The following is a 20,721-nucleotide window of genomic DNA, read 5'->3' on the forward strand; positions in this document are numbered from 1 at the left end:
TAACCTGTTCACTGACTCTCAGTTTTCAGGGCCACTTAGCCCCTGAACTCATTACAGTCTTGGTACAATCATGAAAAAAAAAAGAACTGAATTCCAGCGATGAGGTGAGAGTACTGCCCTTGATATGAAGACCTCATTTGACCAGGTGTGGCATTAAGTAGCCCTTGCAAAACTGAATCACTGTGAGTCAAGGGGGAGACTCTGCTGTTTTAACTAGTATCTAGCATGAAATACGATGGTTGTGTTTGTTGGAGATCAGAACATCTCTGTAGGAGTTCCTTAGGGTAATGCCCTAAGCCAGTCAACTTCGGCTGCTTCTTCAATGATCTTCTCTCCATCGTAAGGTCAGAAGTGGGGGTGTTCACTGATGATTGCACAATATTCAGCACCATTCGTAACTTCTCAAATATTATCCAAATGCTGCAAGATCTGGATATTATCCAGTTCAATGCTGATAAGTGGCAAGTAACATTCACACCACACAAATGCCAGACAATGACCATCTAAAACAAAATAGAATGTGACCATTATCCCTTGGCATTAAATAATTATGCCATCAATGAATCTCCCACTAACCTGGGGATTGCCACTGACCAGAAACTGAACTAGACTAGCTATATCAATGCTGTGGCGGGGAAGCTCACCTCCTGATTCCTCAAAGCTTTTCCACCATGGAAAGGTATGAATCAGGCATATGATTGAATACCTCCCTCTTACCTGTATGAATGCAGCTCCAACAATACTCAAGAAGCTTAACACTATCCAGGACAAAGCTTGATTGGTACCACATCCACCATCCTCAACATTCATTTGCTCCACTACTGAATCTCATTAACAACAATGTGTAGCATGTATAGGGTTCACTGGACTAATTCACCAATGCTCCTTAGACAGGAACTTTCAAATCCCCTGCTACTCTGATGAAGAAGGACAAGGGTAGATACATGGGAACACCATTGCCTGCAAGTTCCCCTCCAAGCCTCTGATCATAATGACTTGAAAAATATATTGCTGTTCCTTCAGTGTCACTGTAGCTGGATCTTCCTCCCCAGTGGCAGTCTAAGTATCCCTATATAACATGGATTGCAACAGTTCAAGAAGGCAACACATCACTACCTTCTCCAGGGCAATTAGGGATGGGCTAGTTCAGTCAGTGAAGTCCACATGTCCTGAATGAATAAAAAAATGCATCTATTTTTGGAGACAGCTTTAAGATTGCACTGCTCTGGAGTGGGTCTCATTAGATGTGTGCTGGGGCAGGTTGGCACTGCCTTGTAGGCATTCAGTATTTGAGCCTCTGAAATTTGAAACAGGCCATACTCTGGGCATAAAGCCAGGTTCCATTATCTGCATTTTCTGATGAAACTCTGGAAGACATTAACCTGTTCATTTCTTTCTGGTCCTGACTGAGCTGCAGCACATATTTAGCGTTTTCTTTTTTTTCTTTGTACAAAGCATTGAATTTGAAATTTGCCCTATGAAGTCAGGATCTCGTACCTTCCTAAATTATTCCTTTGAGGAGAAATGTGTGTTCCAGCACATTTTGAGACTCAAAGGATGGCTCCACATAGGGGTGTATTTTACACAAGCACTATAATCTTAAAAGAGGAGTGTACCTAATGCATTTTTATTACAAGCTTTCAGCTGAATATGGCCTTTACGGTAGGTAATTTATGTAGCATTTTACTGTGATTCTCCCTCCCTACCTTAAATCCATCTGACAAGGTCAAGATTTATTTTGAGAGCCATGACCTTACAGCTGTTGGATATTTTTGTTCCCACACACCAGTTTTGTTTCTTTCTTTTAAAAAAAAATACATGTTTTTGTAAAATACCAGTTTATTTTTACTTCAACTTTCTGGTATTCCCATTTTCACCTGGAAATAAATGTTGTGTTTGAACTCTGTACTTCCACTTATTTTAACGAAAACGGCATACAATGAAATTTAGCAATGCTATTATAACTTCTTTTCTACCTTCCTTAAAATAATTCCATAAAGTTGTCTTTTAGAGTTGAGGGTTATGTTTATTTGGCAAGAAAGGGTTGCGTGAGATTTTTGGAGAGATTCTTGCCACAAGGCACAGCAATATTTTCCATCACAATTAGATGAAACCAAGAATTGTGGATGCTGGAAATCTGAAACAAAACCAGAAATTGCTGGAGAAATTCAGCAGGTCTGGCAGCATCTGTGGAGAGAAAGCAGAGTCAATGTTTAGAGTCCAGTGACCCTTCATCAGAACGCTTCATATCTTACCAAACTCACCTCGTTAACAGCTATGTCATTCCTATATGTCCTTCCATCCGTCTACGTCCATCTTACTGTGCACCATTTCCAGAACAACTCACCATTCATCAGATATCCGCTAAAAGATTCACATCCATCTTAAATTAGATTAGGTTCTTAAATTAGATTACTTACAGTATGGAAACAAGCCCTTCAGCCTAACAAGTCCACACCGATCCTCCAAAGAGCAACCCATCCAGACCCATTCCCTTACACCTAATACTACGGGCAACTTAGCATGGCCAATTCACCTAACCTGCACATCTTTTGGACTGTGGGAGGAAACCGGAGTACCTGGAGGAAACCCACGCAAACACGGGGAGAATGTGCAAACTCCACACAGACAGTCGCCTAAGGTGGGAATTGAACCCAGGTCTCTGGCTTTGTGAGGCAGCAGTGCAAACCACTGTGCCACCGTGTCGCCCACTCCTGGTGCCTGCATCATACTTAAAATGCTGCTGTGCACCAGGACAAGCACTAAAGTTCTACAACTGCCCAGCTGGGTCAAGGACAAAGTCAGAAGATGGGAAGATGGCACCATGATTCTCTGACAGGGATCTGGGTGTCCTTGTCAAAGGGGTGTTGCAAAGAAGAGTTGTCCTACTCCCAGAAGGTTGGCAGAGGAGGTCACACCACCAGTCTCTGACAACCTGGTACAAGGTTGCTACCTGAGTCAGTGCCATTCTCCATGATCCAGAGGAACAAATGCCACACTCTTGTCTCTGCTACCTCAGACTCACTTTACCTCTACCACTACACCCACCTCCCACCTCAGCTCATGATTTATCATTCTCACTATTGCATGCAACATCTTTCCTCACCTGCTTTTACACCCCTCCCCTCCCATCCACACCACTAACCCTGCATGGGCTCTGCGCTTCCTCCTCACTCCCTCGGAACACCTCATCATCTTTCTCCTACCTGCCCTAACGCTAACAGCTATGCCACCTAATTTATCCTCCTCTTTAAGTTAATAAGGTGTTTAGCAAGCTGAAACCCTCCTTAATTGCCAACCTGCTGCTGCCAATTGAGAAAGTTGCCATGCCACTTGGCAAAAGCATAAGGGTTGCAGCAAGATGCTTCTGACATTGAGATAGGCCTCACTGGACATCTCGACGAAAGTGAAGACTGCAGATGCTGGAGATTAGAGTTGAGAGTGTGGTGCTGGAAAAGCACAGCAGGTCAGGCAGCATCCGAGGAGCAGGAGAATCGACATTTCGGGCAAAAGCCCCTCATCAGCAATGGCATGTCTTATGGCAGAACTGAATGAGATGTCCAGTGAGCAGGCGAATCGATGTTTCGGGCAAAAGCCTTTCCCGATGAAGGGCTTTTGCTTGAACCTAAATTCTCTTGCACACCCGACATCTCGTTCAGTTCTGCCACAAGACGCTATCGTCCACATTGCTTAGACCTATATGTGATTCCACCCATAATGTTGCAGCATTTTAAGATAGCAGTCAGAGAGAGAATTGTTTCACCCTGCTCTGCAATCTTGCTTTAGAACGCATAACCTGAAGTGTTTTAGAATTCTCAAATTGCGTACTGATGCTTGTGAATTATGATTTTGAACCAGTTAAGCTAAAAGAGTAAACATTTTAGTGATGCTACGCCAGAAATTCTTTTTTAGCCAAGTGTCTCATATTTTTACTCAATGCTTGAATAAATACAAAGATCAACTAAATTGTAATTCTACATGTTGCAATAAACCATTGATAGAAGTCATATTTAGAGCTTGGGGAGGACAGTGGGGGGAAAATGTCAAACATATGGGCATAATATTGACAGAAAGATGGTGAAGTAGAAGAGTTTAAAACATTGGGGTGATGTTCAACATTTAGTAAGTTTGTGAATCCTGAGCAGACATTTATGATGTTGATGTAAGAACGCTTGGGATTTGCTTAGATTCAGACTGATGAGGGAATCTTTGTTAGGAACAAGGCAAAAAGCTTCTTGAAGGCAGATTTGGTCATGAAAGAATTGTGGGAATTCAACTTGCAGTCTAAAGGGATGGTGAGACTATGAATGTTGATCATTGTCAAAAGACTAAAGTGCTACCATACGTCTGAAATAACGAATTTTGAGAAGATTTGTAGCTCAGGATGAGGTTCTGGATGTAGGTTTGCTCGCTGAGCTGGAAGGTTCACTTCCAGACATTTTCGAGGCCCACTGAAGATGTTAGCTAGTAGGGTGACGAAACGTCTGGAAATGAACCTTCCTGCTCAGCAAGCAAACCTACATTCAGATTGCTAAATTTAGCAAGTATTGTTTAACAACCAGCTGGCCAATTATTACATGATAATCTGCACAGGAAAATGGGAGCAATCATGTGTAGAAACATCAGAACCTTTTCATGCATTATGTTTTCATCACCCATTTTGCTCACTTGCTTAAGTGCTACAGTATCTATCATTCTCTGGTAAAATCAGAAAGGCTGTGATTATCCTATTGGCATTTGGTTTTCCATGCTGTTACAAATATTTATATACAGGGAATTATGTTCTGTTGTTAAAGGATATGAAATAAGGAAGTGCCACAAGTTGGAAATTATTTAAAAGTTGCTTCTTGATGCTGCTTTTGTTGTTGTTTTGCTACAAGGAAAGTGCAAAGAAATTATAAGATTAAAAAGCAATTTTAATGCACCCATTTGGAACTGGGAAACTGATTTTTAAAAAAAATCTATACCATCTTGTGTAGCATTACTTTAAAAGATTAAAATGGAACTTACACCCTACATCAAAGCAATGTCCACAAGGTTGATTCGCTGGGTAAATATGTTCATACTTTAACTCAAATTGAATTTTTATTCATCATACATATTCTAATACTTGTATCCCTTAGCATTAGGTTTGCACAGAGAACTTCAAGTCCGAAGGAACAGGAGATGAGGTATTTATGTTTCCCCCCACGTTTTGAAGTATATCCCCTGTTTTAATGTCTAAATGTTTTGAGAATAGGTCCTCCACATACCTTTCTTGACTGGGAACTGTTTAGGGGATGTAGAAGAAAGAATCTAAGTGAAAAATTCACCTCAGATTTCTGTCCTGGTATCTATTAAATTTGGCAGTATTTGGAATAGCCGCCATGCGGTAATCCTTTCTGGGTTACAGCTCTGATGAGCTTAACGTATAAACAAATCACACTGCAATTTCAGTTGGAAAATTTAATTGACCAAGGATTGGAAAGATTGCTCCCTACTTTGTGTGGGGATTTAGATGCTATTTGGAGTTCATTTGTATTGTTTATTGTGGCATTGAAAACAATTTGATCACAGGCTTGTAGCTTGCACCTACCAAATTATTTTCTCTTTTTCTGTTATGTCTTTAATATTTCAAAAAGAAAGTTTAAATATTTATCATGTAATTTTTCCTCAAAATATATCTCAGAAAAATACATTAGATGCTGCACTGCACAATGTATTTCAAGACACGCAGTTTGGAGCCAGAACTATCTTGCAGTTACACTACAGGCAGATGCTCAGTGTTGCTCGCTTTGTTCAGTTTTTGCCCAGATCACAACACAACCTTCTTGATTATACTGCACAGTGGAGACGACGTTTTGGAGCTACTCCAGTTCCATCACAACTCTATGGAAAGGCCCCCATTCTTTGTATTGTTTATCATACTTAAGCAATTTCAGTTTGCATAGATTCCAGCACCCTCAGGGAATGACAGTAGTTCTGCAGGTGAAAGCAAGGGCCACATCATCAATAACAAATCCATACTTGGGGGTTAGCGAGGACAGGCTTGTGTGTGTTTGGTTCATCTTAGAATTAGAATTAGGTTTTATTGTCACATGTACTCAAGTACAAAAATACAGAAGTACAATGAAAAATGTACAATGTTGCCATACATGGCGCCACCTGAGGTACAAAGTACGTGTTACAAATCTTAAGTACAAAAATAAAGAAAAAAGCTAAAAGTTCTCAAGCAATGCAAGCCTTTTTCTGTTTGTTAAAATTCTAAACATGTTCTTATATGGTTTAAGGGCTGTTTGGAATCTGTTATGGCACTGACAATCCAAGTTAGTATGCTCAGTTTCTGAAGTTAATTCCTCCTAGAGATGCAGTACATTTAAAATAGATGTGAATAGTTGTAAGAACATAATAAAACCTCAATGCTTGCACTAATAGAAGACAAACAGGTGTTTTAAGGAGATGAAGGTGACAAGAGAGTTATATTACAGCCATGTGCCTTGTGAAATGATACGGTCTGTTTTGGATTCCTTATCTTACTGAAACTCAATGCATTAAATCTTTGTCATGTAACAACTTGCAAACCCAAAGAAGGGATAATTACCTACTGTAATTTTTTTTTCTTTTCATGATAACACCAAATCCTTCTATTTTCTCTGAGATCAATCGTATTTTACCATCCCATTGCTAATGTAACTGAAATTACTGAGTGATGCAGCAATTGAAGTTGTGCTGTGGAATGGCAGAATTATGAGGTATTTCCCCTAGTGATTTACTCAGACAACGAGTTCCTGACCTTGAGCCAGATTGTCTGTACTGAAGGAGAAGAGGCAACAAGATATTGTTCCAGAGAACAGGAGGAAAATTGAAGAGCATGGGCACCCAGAATTCCTCCACACGAATAGGTCCAATAAACAATTTCAGTACAAGATTGCTGATAATGAATCTCTTGTTAGATTGAGAATGATGCCATAACTGAGGGAGGACTTAAACATGGAGGGAAATAAACATCGGATTTGGGGGTTACCTTGGCATATATTGAATTTTAGGTGCAGATGCTGTAAATTTTGCTGTGCAAGTATAAGTTTTTCTGATCAAAATCACTTTTATTCACTATTCTCAAGTTTAATGTTGCGAAGATTTCTGTCAGCTGTTTCCAAGGCCATAGTCTTTAGAGAACCATCATGCTATGTAACCTAAATATAAGCTGTTGTGTGATTGGTTTAGTTCTGTAGATAAAACAGTTCCTTCTAAATGCATCAATCAATTACTTGAAAATATTGTCATCACTTAGTTAATCAAATACAGGACTATTTGTATCACAGAATTGGTTCAGAACTTGCCAGAATGATGAGAATGTCACTTGGAGAGTGAGACTGAATGATAATTGGTAGCAAGGAAATGCCAGTTCTGAGGAAGGGTCACCGGACTCAAAATGTTAACTCTGATTTCTCTTCACAAATGCTGCCATGCATGCTGAGCTTTTCCAGCAACTTCTGTTTTTGGTTTAGAACTTGTTTGAATGATTTAGCTTCATGTTGGAGACGGTTATAAAAAGGAATTCTAACTGGGTCTGTTAGAATTAACATAAGATATTACAAACATACTTGTTTTCATTAAGGAAACTAGTTTTGTATAAAATCTTGCAGCATTATTTAATTGTTCTTTATTTGCTTGATGCGCGTAATGAGCCACTGATATGCTGATACTCAGAGACTTTCTCAAAATGTGAAAAATATCATGTGTATGAATAGTGTAGTTCCAGGAATCAAATCAGGTATTAAAGAAAACATTTTTGCTCTTTGTCTTGGACCAGTTTTAAAATATACCTAGCTATCAAAGCCAGTTAAAGTACTTTTAAGGTTGTGAGGATTTAAGAACTTACTTCTTGGACAAATTTAGACTAAGCAGGTCAGAAACATACAAACAAATGACTTAGAAGCAGAAGCAGGCAACTTGGCTCCTCAAGTCTTCAGTTAGTGTTTTTTAGGGAATTCATGAGGAACGTCTTTACCCAGACAATGATGAGAATGCCACTTGGAGAGTGAGATTGGAAATAATAACAGGCAACAAGAAAATGCCAGAAACTTTGAATAAGTATTTTTTATCTGCCATCTTAGCCCTCCAAGATGTCTGTGTTCCTCCTATTTGAGCTTCTTGAGTATCCCCTGATTTCCACTGCTCTACCATTAGCGGCCATGCCTTCAGCTATAATGGGCCCCAAGTTCTGTAATTTCCCTCCCAAACCTATATTCCATTCTACCTCTCTTTCTTCCCTTAAGATGGTCCCTAAAGATTATTTCTATTGACTAAGCCTTTAGCCACCTGTGACTCAATGTTACTTAATTTAATAACAGGCCAGTGGAGTGCCTTGGGATGTTTTATTACTTTATACAAAGTTGTTATTGTTGAATTTATGCCTCGAGACTGTCACACATGCTCTCTTTGATCATCCTATCAAATGTTCTTGTTATGGTGACATTTTTGCAAATCACTGACTGAGTAAGAGCCTTGCTTCAAATCGTAACTGGCATGGTGTTTTATGTTTCCATTTTTACTGGCCAGCAGCTGTCCTAGTGATATCATCTGATTATTTTTTCAGTTTTGCCATAATAAAATTTTGAAAAATTATACAGAAACAAAAATCCTCCAAGTTTAGCAATTATATTATTACATGCTATTATGCAAAACCCATTTGCAGTTTTGAAAGCTTTATACTTATGTGGTTAATTAACTTGCTTCCCATTTTGGTGGTTGAATCACACCAGTGGTCTCAATGGAGATATTGTATTTCTTCCCTTGAGTAATATTTCCCCTTTACTCCAGAAAGTGTTAAGTATTCTTGGATATGTTTTCACTGGAACCAGCAGCTTCTCAGTACTTTACCTTAGTCCTGTTCTTCAGGTTAGAGCCTAGATCACTGATAGCCTCTTCAGCTCTGAAAGACTTTATCTGAAAATTGCATGTATTTAGTTTCTAGCAGATATAACAATAGTAGCAGGCACCTGACACTTTTAAATAAAAACAACTTTGTTTAGCTCAAGAGCACTCCAGCTTACCATCACAGGAGAGAGGGGTGAGTTATGATTTATTGTATATCTTCGGGTTATATCTTTGTGTTATAATCTGATCAAGGACCATGATAGAAAAATTGATAAAGAAAAAGTACTGCAGATGCTAGAGATCTGAAATAGAAAGAAAATTCCAAAGAAACTCAGTAGTCTGATAGCACCACCTCCACGATAATCCTCAACACCAGTGTGCTGCAAGGCTGTGTAACTGGATCGTTGACTTCCTGACCCATAGACCACAATCAGTAAGAATAGGTGATAGCACCTCCTCCACGATAATCCTCAACACTGGTTTGCTGCAAGGTTGCGTACTTAGCCCCCAATATACACCTTATACATTCATGACTGTGTTGCTAAATTCCACCCCAACTCTATTTACAAGTTTGCTGACAACGCTACCATCGTAAATTAAATCTTAAATAACAACAAGACAATTCAAGAAAGAGATTGAATGCTGAGCAGCATGGTGTAAAGACGACAAGTTAACATTTTGAGTCCAATATGACTCTTCTTGGGAACTAAAGGGATTGGAAGTTATTAGGAATTACGTTGAAGAAAAAGTGGGAAGGAGGAGGACATGGAACAGATGATAAAAATGCCCCAGAGCAAAAGGCAATAACAGTGCTAATGGAAGCAGGAAAGAGATATGGATGAAGAATAGGTGTTAATAACAGAAAATAGGTCAGATGTAGTGACAGCAAATCTGTCACTACATCCATGCAAACAAGACACTGGGTATGGGTGAAGAAGGGAGTGAAGATAATCAAAATGGAGCTCAGTTCTCGTGGTTTGAAATTGTTAAATTCAATATAGAATACTGAAGCTGTTAACTGTCTAAATGGAAAATTAAGTGCTGTTCTTCCAGCTTGTGCTGGGCTTTACTGAACATTGCAGTTAGACCTAGAATGGAAATATAGGCAAGGGAGCAAAAAGGTGTATTGAATGTCAAACACATTAAGATTGGAGGCATTCTTGTAGGTTGTGTGGAGGGTTTCCACAAAGTACTCTCACAGTCAGAAAATTGGAAATTGTGAGATAAAAACCAAATCTGAAATCAAGGATCACTTCACCACCACCACTCAAATATGTGTCTGTTCAATCTTTCCTCCTTTCTCTTATTGAAAACCTTTTGAAGTTCCTTTCGCAAAATCACATGCATGTTCAGGATCTAACCACATCCCAATTTTTGTGGGTGATTGTATTGTTCTTGATCCCGACCTTGTTCTAATTAAGTGCTCACTGATGTTTGGATTGGCCCATTAAGAAGTCTGTGACTGATTCCTACATTTACTTGATGGGAATCAGAGGTGGCCAGCATTTCTAATTGGCAGCTCAGTGTTCTCAAGTCTCTCAGCTCAGCAGCTGGCTCTTAAATACCAAGTTGGTTCTGGCAGGCTTCTTGTTGAAAACAGCACTTTTTCCCTCTAAATTTAGTAAACGATTTTAAAATATATTTTGATTTGCTTTTCACGTTGCTCTGGGCTCCCAGGTTTTGTTCATGTGTCAAGAATCAGCCTATTTCCAGTTTTTCATTTCACCCTTTCATTTCAATTTCTCTTTACAGTGCAGGTTGTGTGCCCTTATTTTTTTGTTTGTAACTCAATTTTCGCTCCTGAGTACTGCTGTATAGAGATGTTTGTTAGTTAATGCTTTAGAGAGGATTATTTGTTTTAAACAGATTTTACTCAGGTTCAGCTTAAATCAAATGTTCAATTAGAGGCCAACTGTTATCTCTCGTGTTATGGCTCATGTGGACTCTAGCCTACGAAATTGCCTTGATCCTTTGCAATTCACCTACTGCAACAGGCCCACAGCAGACACCATCTCCCTGACCTTACACACATCCATAGAACATCTGGATAACAAGGATATCTATGTCAAGCTCTTACTTACTGACTACAGTTTTACCTTCAACACCATAATTCCAAATAAATTTATCTTTAAATTCTAAGACTTAGTTCTTGGCTCCCCCCTCTGTAACTGGGTCCTTGACTTCCTAACCCATAGACCACAATCAGTAAGAATAAGTGATAACATCTCCTCCACGATAATCCTCAACACCGGTGTGCTGCAAGGCTGTGTACTAAGCCCCCTACTATACTCATTATCCGCTCACAACTGTGTTGCCAAATTCCACCCCAACTCCATTTATACGTTTGCTGACAACACCACCACTGTAGGTTGAATCTCAAATAGCAACAAGACAATACATGAAATTAAGTGTTTAGCAGCATGGTGCAAAGACAATAATCTCTCCATCAACGTCAGCAAAACGAAGGAGCTGGCCATTGATATCAAGAAGCAGAGTGGAGGGCACGACCCAGTCTGTATCAATAATTCTGAGGTGGAGATGGTTGAGAGCGTCAAGTTCCTGGGAGTTATGATACGAGCAATCATCCATGGTCCATCCATGTCAATGCGACAGTCAAGAAAGCACAACAACGTCTCTGCTTCCTCAGGAGGCTAAGGAAATTTGGCATGACCACAGGACTCTTACTAATTTTTATAGATACACCATAGAAAACATCCAATCTGGTTGTGGCAAATAGGATGATATGATAATTGGAGTACCATTGAGGTGTGGTGCATAGCTACCGCAGTGAGTTAGGGAGAATAGTGTGAGGAATCTTTCTAGGCCTCGTAGAGAGAAACTCTCCATGAACTTCACCAAAATGGATTCTTAGTCTACTTCCAGTAAAATTCAGCTTGTAATGTGATTTACTGTGTTACTTTTGTCTCTGTTTCAGTTAAGGTGTTTGATTTATCAATTGTGTTGAATAGTATTTGTTAAGCACATCTAGCTTCTCAATGATGTTAAAGTAAGTTTTCCTGATATAATTTATAATCATTTATTATCATGTGACCAGATGCTGACAGTTCTGACAGTCATGTTAGGAAACTCAATTACTTTTAATCTCCATTCAACCAATTTCATTTGTATTTAAAGTTTTAATTGTTTTTTCTGCATCAAAGTCATCTTTACATCCAAGTCTTCATAAATAAGATGATTTAAACAAACGAGTACATATGTTTGCAAAAAAATTAAAGACTTGGACAGGACAAGCAAGGCAAGAGAATACAAGACAAACAGGAGGATCCTGGGAAGCACCGAGGTTCAGAAGGACCTTGGAGTGTATGTCACTGGTCCCTTAAGGTAGTGACACAGTGGGTAGACAAAGTAATTAAGAAGGCATATCAAATACTTGCCTTTATTAGATGAGATGTAGAGTTTAAAAGCAGGGTGGTGATGCTGGAGCTGTATAAAACATTGTTTAGGTACCAGGTAGAGTATTGTGTGCATTTCTAGAACCTACATTGTAGGAGAGATGTATTTGCACTGGAGAGGGTGCAGAAGAGATTTACCCGTGGTGGAGAGTTGCCCGTGGTGGAGAGTTTTAGTTATAAAGGGAAATTGTTTACACTAAGGTTATTTTCCTTAAAGCACAAGTAGCTGAAGGAGGGGGCATTATTGAGATATATAAAATTATGAGGGGCATGGATAGGGTGGCTGGAAAGAAATTTGGTGGAGTGATCAATGACGAAGAGGAGATGTAAGGAAAAATCATTTCATCCAAAGGTAGTAGGGACAGAAACCCTCATAACATTTAAGAAGTATTTAGATACACACTTGTGATGGCAAGGCGTACAAGGCTGTGGGTCAGCTGCAAGAAAATGAGATTAGAATCGTTATGTGCTTGTTTCTGACCGGAGCAGGCTAAATGGGCTGAAGAGCCTTTTTCTGTGCTGTAGACCTCATGTCTTTTAGTAACCTTCATGACTTGAGTAAGTTGCAGAGTGCTTTACAGCCAATGAGTTATGTTTGAAATGTCATCACCACTGTTATGTAGGAAATGTGGCAACCACTTTTTACAGAGCAAGACCCCATGAGCAGCAATAGAATAATGATCATATTTTGATTTTGATTTGGTTGAAGGATAAGCTATATCTCCCCTATTCATTTTTAAACAGTAGCCGTGGGAAGATTTTATTTCCACCTGGAAAAGCAGAAGGTGCCTTGTTTTAATGCCTCGCCTGAAAGACAGCACATCCAATTGTGCAGAACTCCTTCAGTATTGCAATGATGTATGAGTTTCAATTATGTGCCCTCCAGACTTGAAGCCATGGCCTACTGATTCAGGTGATAGTTCTACCTACTGAGTTGCAGCTGACACTATGGAGAACAAGTACTTCTATCAAATAATGGGAATCAAATAGGTGTTACAAGCCCCACCCTCAGAGTTGTCATATTGCAAGGACCAACCACATTTTAGATCTTTCTTGCTGTGCCACGACAACATGGCTAAAATTAACATTTAAATAGTAATTAATTTGTGAAATGCTTTGACAAGTATTAAGGTACAAGACATATAAACGTGTATATTTCTAGCTTCAGTAGGTGAGGGACTGTACGTGTTTTGCATTTGCTAAATTTTCTCTTTGATTTAGATTGATGAGTGACGCCCTTGGAGATCTGCCATCATAAATATAAGATAACAAATAAAGGAAGACCTTGTATTTATGTATATAGATTTGCCACAAATCTGCGAACCATCCCAAGCTTCACATGCAAATACCCTCTTTTTGTGGGTGCCAATACTGTTTTTCTCACTGTAGGTGAATATAATGGCATTCTAAATGTGCAGGGTCCCCAAAATGGAAGGATCCTCTGCTTTTTGTGTTGTTGATTGAAATAAAACTGTGGGTTAGAACAAAGGGAAAGGGGATACTCCCTGATCATCTTCAGGGTGTTTAACGTGCTAGAAAAGGCAGACTGTAAGAATAATATCCCTGACTGTGCAACATCCCTCAATGCTACTTTGGAGTGTCAGCATGAGTTATGGTATTTTATTTCATACATTTTGTTTTGTGTATATATTATTCTGGACATATTATGTCATTACAATATACGTCTGCTGGTGTTCCTGTCAACAACATGAAAAGTTATGCTAAGCTGGTTGTTTACCCATAGGTGCATTTATAAATTAATATAATTCTGTTTAGATGATCTATATAATCCTTGTGTCCTATAACTTGTGATTCATTGAGTTCTGTTTGTAATTTGTTTAATCTGCAAATATCAAACTCTCAGTACTGATAGTTAGGAAACGTATATTCCTCTTCAAGACAGATTGGTTCCAATGTAAGAAAAATCCTCTGAGAATTATTTCTTGCTTTTCATTGTAACTTCTGTGCCCAACCTTGTTTTTTCTCCAGTAAGATTGTTTCGACAGCCAATATTCACAGACTAGACCCGAGCTTTCTTCATTTCATATGGGGAAGCGATTTTTGAGAAAACTGGAGTTTTGGGCTTTTCGTTTTCTTAATAAATATATGAACAAAAACCCGATCTTCCCGAAACTCCTTTCATCCAGAACTATATCACTGTTGTCTGATATAATACTGAATGGTCTGTTCTTGAGACTAAAGTGCCAGCTAACCTTATTTCACTGTGAGGGTTTTTGACACTTCTTCCGAAGAACTTCTTTTTCCCTCATGTGTTCGACGATACGGTGCTACTTAAAACAAAAAGCATATGCTGTTTCTCATCTTCAATCCTTGCAAACATGCATCAAGATGAATAATTTTCAACCTATATTTCCTGAGATACATTTGGGAACAGGCCCACGCCGCAAAATTTATCTGTTCTCCGTGTCACTGCTTTTTGTTTGTAACTTCTAATGTTAGGGATGTGCATTGGAAAGGTTGGGAGTGGTGGCTGTTGGTGTGGGTGGTGCGGGCGTAGGAAGAGAGAGAATCCCGACAAACAATAATATGCAAGTGCTGAGAGGGCTACATGATTGACTCTCATCAGATCTGGACCCCTGCCATTGTAAGTTGTTATTACAGTTGTTTCAGAGTATCAGGTTTTTGTTGTGGTAGGCACTGCTAGACTGGCTGCCTGCTAACTTAGTCAAACAAAAGTGCATATGTTCTCACTTAGTCATACTGGTACTCTGTGAATGGGGTTTCTTTTATAATTTAATGGTGCATTTTCTGTCACATAAATAACACAGTTTGTGGCTAAGTTAAATATTGTAAAATAAAACGTTCCTCCTCCCCCAAACCATAAGAACTGAAATAGTACAAACTGTGTGACATTTCTTAGACTTCTTGAATCTTCCTTTGCATTCTCTATGTTTACATTAATAAAAAGCAGATTTTACTCATGTGTAATTTGATCATTAACTCTAGTGGTACTGAAATTATGTCAATGCATAAATGCTTTATGTCTTGTTGAAATCATTCTCCTCATTATTTCAGTGCAGGCTTTGGCCTAATAATGACATTTTTGCTAAATTAGAAAAGGGAGGAATATCAGATGAACGTGTTGGACAATTTTACAGCAGTATGCTATTGGGTTAGTAGGTTTTGGGAAATTTTATTGGAAGGCAAAAAAACTGTCAGAGGTTTAAACAGTTTGTAGTTTTCTAATTATTTTGAAGATTAAGGTGGCTGTTGAACTCCAACTGAATGACCAGCTGACTAACGCTGACTGTGTCCCTGGTGCTGTGAGGCAGCAGTGCCAACCACTGAGTTTAACCAAATTACTGTGGAACTGGAGTCACATGTAGGCCAGACCAGGTAATTTTCCCTCCCTAAAGGATATTACTGAACGAGATGAGCTTTTAACAACAATGGATTCATTATCATTATTAGCCTCTTAATTCCAGATTTTTATTGATTCAAATTCCACCACCTGCCATGGTGGGATTTGAACCTAGGCCCCCAGATCATTACCTGGGTTTCTAGATTAACAGTCCAGCGATAATGCCACTAGGCCACCTCTGTGTTTTATCCTGATAAATTTAACTAAGAATTTGTTTAACTTGATGCTTCTCCAACATTCAACACTGAGTGAGCAGAAATTTTCTCATTGTTTTATATTCCAGCATTCAAATTCTGTTCCTTAGTTACCAACTCAATCCTTTGCCCTGCCAACAGTCTGAGTTCAAATTAGTCTGTTTGCAATCTTAGTGTCATAATTGATTTCAAGATGTACCTTCAACCTCATGTCTCTGCTATCATTAATACTGTTCATTTCCCTCTCTCTAACATTGCCCTGACTTTACCCCTGAATGAGGTCAACCCCTGCTAAAATCCTTACCCAGCCTTTGTTACCTTTTGACTTGACTATCCCAACTCATTCCTGCCTGGTCTCTCACATATAACCTCTTTAAACTTGAGGTCATTCAAAAATTTGCTGACTGTTAATTCTCATCAAGCGCCACATCCCTGCCATCACTTTGCTTGCTAACTTTCTCTGGCTCCCAGTCAAGCAATATCTTTATTTTAAGATTCTCATCTCTATTTTCAAATGCCTTTATGGTTTCACCCATACCTCTATAATCTACAACCTACAACTCTGAGATGTCTGTGCTCCTCTACTACTGACCTCTTATGCTTTCCCAATTAATTGTTCTGCTATTAGTGGCCATGTACCTCACCTTCCTTCTTTAAGGTGATCCTGAAAACCCACCTCTATGACCAAATGTTTGATCATTGATTCTAATATCTCCCTATCTGGCTCTGAGTCAAACTTAATTTTAAAATGTTCCTGTAAAGCATCTTGGGAAGTTTCATTACATTAAAGGTATTTAAATAAAAGTGGTTGTTGTTCAAAATTCCAGCCATAATCTACTGGTTTTGAAGTATTGAACTTCATTTGCAATGGCTTGATGGAATCCCATCAAAAAACATAGTGTATTCCGATTAGATAGACTATTATATTGAAAATTATACAGGCAGGCCAAAGACAGCCAGAACCCTAAATAATGCCAAAATTATTGCCTGAAAAAAACCTTACTGACAAAATTCAGATCTGTGTAACCTTTATCAGGAGAATGTGACATTTAGTTTGAACACCCAGCTAATGTTTCACCCTTCGGGTCTTAAAGTAGAAAAGGGATTTTGGTGCCACAGTCAATTAAATATTATGATGGAAAATGCAGTAAGACCTTTCTTTGGCTCCCAAAATGTCAATCAGTAAAAGCTTCAAAGAACATTAACTATAGCGAAGATTTAAAACTATCGCAAATGTTTAAAAATTTTTGAAATAGTTTAGACTGGATAATGGAGTATTGCGTATCTAATCACACAAATAAAATTACAGCATTTAAAATGATTTCACGCAATACTTCAGATGTAAAATCATCTTTGATACTAATTAGCAGAATTTCACTTTAACCCTTTTTTTGACAGAAAATTATTCTTTCATTTGTCATTCCATTTCACACTCTTAATTCACTTAGTTTCCTTAAACCAACTTTTCCTAGGTTGAGCAGCTTAACGGCTGATCTCTTCCCAGGCTTCTGCTAAAATATCTTTGAACCAGTTGTTGGGAAGTATAACTGGACAATTCTGGGATGATTTTCCCTCTGATCTTTCCTCCCTTCCCCGAGACAACTTGTAACTTTCTACAAAAATGACTTTGAGATTGGGAGTTCACTTGTAAGAGGTATCTTTACAAATCTGGGTTCTAGAATTCTGTGGAACATTTTATTAAAAGTTCCAGCAAGTTTCATGCTGATTTTAGGATCCTGTGCAATGACATTGCTGTAACTTTATATAAAATGTGTGCTCCAGGATGTCTTCTGTTTTCATTTATTTGGTAACTATTTTTTAAAAAATTACTTAAATAAATTAATTATTTGTTTAAAAAAAGTTCAATCTTGAACTCGCTCCCCTATCGAAAACCCTCCAATTTCTGTGCTTTGAGATAATAGTGTAAAATCAATACATTTTTAATTAACTTGAGAATTTTTGACAGTGCTGAAGTACAGCAAAAATATCAGAGCCATTTACTGTTTAGAAAGTGCAATTATGATTTGGAACCTTTTTTTGCCTCAGGGTAAAGATATTATGAATAAGGTAAAGAGTGTAACCCAGTATATTGTTCTGAAAAGCTTCAAGTGTTCTATTTACATAGCACACTGGAGCTCCAGTATACTGCCCCACCCGATTACATTTCTTAGCTTTTTTTGAGATCACTAATCAAGCAAGGGAGGGTTATATTTACAATTAGCCTTTATATCACCGTTCTACTGCACAAAATATTGGCCATTCTAAACCTTAACTGTGCTGCACAAGTGATTCGATGGCTTCACTTTCAAGCTTGCAGCATCCAGAGCATGTAAACTTGATGCAGGAACTCCCATACCTGTCTTTACCTCAGAATCTGTTCTGTTTCAGCAAAACTGAAAACTCAGAAAAATCACACACTTCTGAAAAATATGAAGAGATTTTCCTAGTTTGACAGCATTGTATTTGGAAAGACAACGTTATTTTGTTTAAAATGAAAAATTGAAACATTTTATTTATGTTGAAAAGAAGGACTATTGAATATTTACTTGTTTAAAGATATGATTCAGAACTAACTGTGCAAAAATTTTATTGCAGCATATTTCAAGTGTCTTCAGCAATAATTTTGGAATGATTAAATATTACTCAATAGATCACTTTTTCATTGCAGATGTTCGCCAAATACAGCTATCAGCTGTACTGAACCATTAGCTTCAATTTTAATAGAAACAATACGATTGTAACATCTTAAAAATGTGTGATTACGAAATTGCTTTTTGATGAAATCTGTTGGTTGCTGTATAATAAACGTGGTGAACCAGTCCCTTGACAATCTAATTACAGTTGCACCTCCACATTAATAGTGGGGGCCAGTGCAACTCGCATCTGACTGACAAATCACAGTGGAGAGCGATGCACAGAAGCCTCTCTGTCGTTAAACAGCAAGAGCAAAGAACCAGTGTAAAAGCACCTTATTATTCATTTTTATTCTGACGAATGCTAGCCCTCAACACTATTTTATTTCCAATTTCAACCTTAAAACCCACTGGAAAAAGCAAGTCTAAAAATGTTACCTATCTCAAAGTGTGAACTGATCAGAAATAAGAAAAATTTATATCCTGTCAAAGGACTAATTTAGCATTGTTCTTATCAATATGCCACCTTGGAGAAATTAATTATACCTTAATATTGTGATTATTTTGGCTCATCACCTCAAATTGTTCTTGCAACTAATATTATGACAGACTTGTAATGCCAGTGTTTCAGTCTGGCTCATATGTAACTCAGATTGCTTCCTTCAATGTAACCTAAGTTCAGGAGGGTGAAATCTATAACTTAGTGTTCTGTCCATCTTTTAAGTGAATCTCATTTGGAAATTTAATGTAGCATTCCCTCACCCATTTGCAGTTTACTGAAATCCCAGTGGGAACATTGAGACTGTCTTGAATCTTACCTCCTTTGCTGTGTTTTTAGTTCATGGAGTTTCTGAATTGCCCAGAATTAGCTGTAGTGGCATGCATCGGCTCTCTGCTGGTAAGGTCCTCCTTTTGGTTTATTCAGTGTTTCGTCTCAGGCACACATCAGTAGTTTCTCATTATCCCACTTACACAGGCAAATCCCCCACACATTCCAATGTACACATTCCAGGCTCTGAGTGAGATCGTACTTCGAGTCAAGAAAAGGTCCTGAAAAGATTTCAGCTTCTTGGATATATTTGTCTTTTTTAAAAGCTGGATAAGTCTTTTTTTTGTCTCAGTCCAAACCAGTTTCTTGCAGATTGCTTCAAAACTGGATTCTTCAGCAGGAAGCAAGGAAAAAGCTGCAGTTTGTATTTCTGCTACTGGGAAGTGCAATCTCCAGAATAAAGTAGGTGGGAGTCCTGGTGTAATATTACATAGCTGTGGAGTTAAAACGCAAGCCTTTATCTGTTCAATCACTTGACTTGCAATTCATAGCTGTGACAACTCTTAAGGAACCCCCCACCCCCCGTCCCCAGTGCGCACATTGAATAGTGGTGTTCACTTGTATAACTAGAGAATCCAGCACTTCTTGTTGTTTGTAATACTTCTTGTGGACACGTTAGCAGTTGAAATGACACAGAGCTGCTCTGTCGGTTGCCCTTTTTCTAACAAGGCAGATGTTCTTCCTGTAGCCTTGTTTGTCCTTTTTTAAAAAAACAACCAAGATTTCCCTACAAACAGTAAAAGAAAATTAGCCACATCCTTTCGATTATTCACTTGCTTTATTGCCGTAGGTTTGAAAAAATACTTATTTTTGCTTTCATTTCTCTTTTTTCTTCAGTTTACATGAGTGTATGGGCATGAAGGTTCTTTATATTCCTTTTGCGTTAACCTAAACAGGGAGTCTTGACAGCATAGATTGAGCTCTTACATTCGTAATGTCAACTCAGCAGGGAGGGAGTCATTGGAGACAGCTGAGCAGCAGGGACTCTGATTTCCTTTCCTTCTTGGCCCTGATTTTGATGTATCGGTGATTTTCCAGCCGAGATGAAATGAGTGACCGTTGATTTTGTCCTGATCTATGTGATTCAAACATTCCACCTTTACCAACTGGTATAGCTGGGAAACAATGCTGGACTGGTTGTTATTTTGGATTCACCTTTTGGGGATCTGGGAGTACACAGAAAATGCTGTAGCATGACTCCAGGGCCCATACTGCAGCTGTAGTACCATAGGTTTTATCATTAGTGACCATCTCTTTACAAGCCCTAGGCTCATTGAGAAGTGCACTTACCTCTCAGTCTGAAAGTTATACATAAAAGTCCCCCTTCAAGATTTGAACACAAGAATATGGGCTGACAATCCACTACTATTGCATGAGTGAGTCCTGCAATGTTGGAAGTATCAGACTGCCT

General features: G+C 38.5%; 2 protein-coding genes across 7 annotated transcripts in view; one reads left to right on the top strand and one right to left on the bottom strand.

Moving 5' to 3' along the window:
- The window catches only part of LOC122543809 (uncharacterized), a 953,710-nt gene that overhangs the window by 95,867 nt on the left and 837,122 nt on the right, over positions 1-20,721 (top strand). The window lies entirely within an intron of this gene.
- The window catches only part of LOC122543808 (leucine-rich repeat transmembrane protein FLRT1-like), a 183,652-nt gene that overhangs the window by 10,585 nt on the left and 152,346 nt on the right, over positions 1-20,721 (bottom strand). Inside the window, exon 1 of one of the 2 annotated variants that reach the window (XM_043682597.2) lies at positions 19,300-19,446. The exons of the other annotated variant lie outside the window; for it this stretch is intronic. The gene's annotated coding sequence lies outside the window, so the exon portion shown is untranslated. Of the gene's footprint in view, positions 1-19,299; positions 19,447-20,721 lie in introns of those variants that run through there. 2 annotated transcript variants of the gene reach the window in all.

This window comes from Chiloscyllium plagiosum, unplaced genomic scaffold, assembly GCF_037043375.1.
Source record: "Chiloscyllium plagiosum isolate Xiang-an unplaced genomic scaffold, Cpla_swu_hap1 HiC_scaffold_46, whole genome shotgun sequence".
In the NCBI taxonomy this organism is placed as follows: domain Eukaryota; kingdom Metazoa; phylum Chordata; class Chondrichthyes; order Orectolobiformes; family Hemiscylliidae; genus Chiloscyllium; species Chiloscyllium plagiosum.